Here is a 3429-nt window from a genome sequence, read left to right as displayed (position 1 = left end):
GATTCATAGAATGAGTGGGAGTTTACTATTCCTTTCTGTATTCTTAAATAGTCTATATAGTTTGTGACAGCTCTTTTCTGAATAGTTGATAGACTAGCCCTGTGAAGCCATGCGGTTCAGTGCTTTTCTTGGTTAGGAGTTTCTTAATGACCTTTTCTATTTCTTCTTTTGTTCTGGGTTTTTTCAGGCTTTCTACATCCATCTGCATTAATACATGTTCTTCAATTTTTTTCTAGGCATCAAAATTGTTGATTTTGATTGTTGACAAAATTGTTGACAAAAAAGTCTTTTGTACTTTCATTTGGGTCTACTGTGATGTCACCCTTTCACTTTTAATTCTAGATATTTGCATCTCTCTTTCTTTCCCTTTGTTAAGTTTTCAAACTGAAATTTTGTTAATCCTTTCAAAAAAGCAACTTCGTGTCATGCTGATTTCTTCCTTTGTTTTTCTGTTTTCCATTTTACTTATTTCTGCTCTAATCATTATTATTTCGTTTCTGTTGTTGTTGGGGGGTTTATGTTGTTGCTCTTGTTCTAATTGTTGGCGCTGTTGTGTTAAGGTGTTAGTTTTGCATATTTCCTCTTTGTTCACGTGTGCACTTATTCTATAAATTGTCCTCTGATATGCTTTTGCTGTGGCCTAAAGGTTGTTTTTAGCTAGTATGTGGTTTAGTCACCAAATATTTGGCTTTATGTTCATGTTTCTAGCGTTATGGTATTGTGATATGAGAAAATGGACTATAAGCTGTTTTTAAATTTTATTAATGCTTGTATTATGGCCTAATGTATGGTTTGTTTTAGCAGACATATCTTGTTGCTGTCTGTGTGTGTGTGGGGGGGGGTTCTATGGGTATTTAGTTCCTCCTCTAATTCTGTGATTTTGAATGCTGCTCTCATTGGACTGGCCTCTAGATAGCGCTGTCCTATGGGATGCTTTTCACTTTTTTTTTTGCCAATTCTCTGTCCATAGTGATCTGGTTAATAATTTTTGTGATGCTAGTCTTGTTTTTCTTTGGAATTATCTTTATTTATCCTTTGTATTTGAGGGGTAATTTTGCAGAATATAGTATTCTTTGTTGGAAGGTTTTTGTTTGTTTTAACTTCAGAATTTTACATATGTCACTCCATTTTCACCTTGTCTGCATAGTTTCTGCTAAGAAGTCCAGGATTATCCTCATCAGTTTTCCTTTGTAGGTGACTGTTCTTTTTTCCCCTAATTCAATGTTCTCAACTTTTTCTCAATATTGGAAAGCTTGACTATGATATGACACGATGTTTTTTTGGGGGGATCTTTCCTGCTTAGAGTCTTCTCAGCTCCTTAGATAGATATGTTCTCCTCCTCTCTGATATTGAGGAAGGGTTCTTCCATGTGTTCGCTTCTTTTCTCTCTGTGGTTATTTTTGTTTCTTCATGCTCTGGTATCCCAGTAAGATGTAGGTGTTTCTCTTGATAGTATCCCACATCATTCTCAGGTTTCCTTTTGATTCCTTTGCTATTTGTTGATCGTTTCTACCATATTTCCAAATTTCATTATCTTAATGTTTTTCTCCTGGTATTTCTTGTGATGTAATTTTTTTTCAATTTTTCAGTTCTTCCCATTGCTCTCATGAGTGTTCCCCACATCTCTTGAAAGGGATCTAAAAACCGTTCTTCTGAATTCTATTTCTGGTAATTCTAGGCCCTTTTTTTCCCCTCCAACAGTTTTGTTGGCCTATAATTCACATATTATACAATTCAGTAGTAGTTCAATCACATCCAGGAGAGTATGATCATCACCACAATCTATTTTAGAACATTTTTTCTCATTGTTTTTAGCTCTTCACTACCACCCCCGCCCCCAAACTCCCCTGCACTATCCTCAATGAACCATTAATCCAGTTACTGACTCTATCGATTAACCTATCCTGGATTTCATCTGCAGAAAAACACTGAAAAACAAACAAACAAAAACCTAACAAGAATAACAAAGTAAAACAGATTAAACCCTCAATAGAAAAAAAGCAGAAAATACTGAAAACTAGATCAAATTTAAATGGATTCTAAGACACCCCCTCCTCCAGAGTACTCCACTAGGCTTGTGTGAGTTCCAGTTGTTAGTATTTGTTTTCCTTGATTTGGGAGGGTGGGGAGGGGGGGGGGCGTGTACTGTGGTTGACGGCTCTTTATGTGGGGTTTTGGTACAGCTATTAGTGTTGTGGGGGTTACTGGGTTGTGTAGAGGTAGTCGGCTCTGTCTAGTGATGTGGGAAAGGTAATAGGAACTGGAAAACTCTTGGTAGAGAAATAGATAAGTCAGTGGGGAAAGCCAGGGGTAGAAGAGCATAAAATAAACGTTATAATAAGAAGAAACATAAAACATTGAGAAAATATTTTTAAGTGAGGTGATAAGAATTAATAGGTATTGTGGAAATATATTCCATAAGGAAGATAGCAGAGAGCATTGATGGGGCAGAAGAAAAGTATAAGCAAATATTCAGCTCAAAAGGAGAGGATTTGTGGATATATATTTAGAAGAAGTAGTAGAATTATAGAAGAAAAGCTAATATAGAGGTAAAAATAGATTTAAAAGAAAACAAGTGAAGAAAAAGACGAAGTAATATATAGAGATAAGAAGGAGAAACAAGATACAGGGGCATGCCTTGGGGGTGATGCTGGAATGCTGCTGTTATGGTAGCATGAACATGGATGGTTCTGTGCTCCGAAGGGGGAGAAAAATACCTGGTTAAAAAAAAAAAAAGAAAACCTGCTTTGGATAGGTGTGCCCAATCATTGAGCATGCATGTATTTGCCTGGTAGGCCTGTGTATCCTCTGTGAGGTGAGGCTGCACAAAAGAGGATGTAGGAGGGAAAAGGGAAATAAAAATAATAATAAAATAGGTAAAACATTTTAAAAACTAAGGGGAAGTATTATAATAAAATATAGAACTGCAGTTTGGCTTGGAATTCCTCATCCTTTGGCAGTGATTTTTGTGTGTACATACTGCTGTGCAGCAGAGAGGGAAAGAAGGGAAGGAAGGTTGATTGTTAGGTTTATTGTGCCAACCAGACCTCCATAGGAACATCGGGGCAATTTTTAAGCAGGTCACAGCTTTATTGGAAGGCAACCGAGATACTTTTTGCAGCCAACATCCCATCTGTCTTCCTCCCTGGGGATCAGACCAGGGTGATGCTGTTTGAGCTGGTTCTTTGCCTCAGCCATGTGCTGCACTACCTGTAGGCTGAACTAACCATGGATTGTGTCGCTAGAGCTTGAGGTTCCTTCTAGACCTGCTTTGCTGGTGTGTGCATAGCTTGAATTCTAGCTCCCATTGGAGCCTGGTTTGCTAAGCTCCCGGCAGAGCTACTGACTGACTGTTGCTGCCCCACCCTGCCTGTCTTGCCTGAGGGCAGACTCCACTTTCTGCTTCCTAGACCTTGGACCAGCAGGTGC

Source organism: Echinops telfairi, unplaced genomic scaffold (genome assembly GCF_000313985.2).
Source record: "Echinops telfairi isolate 266 unplaced genomic scaffold, ASM31398v2 ScPeMD7_29;HRSCAF=101, whole genome shotgun sequence".
NCBI classification, from domain to species: Eukaryota; Metazoa; Chordata; class Mammalia; order Afrosoricida; family Tenrecidae; genus Echinops; species Echinops telfairi.
This window is presented reverse-complemented; position numbering follows the sequence as displayed.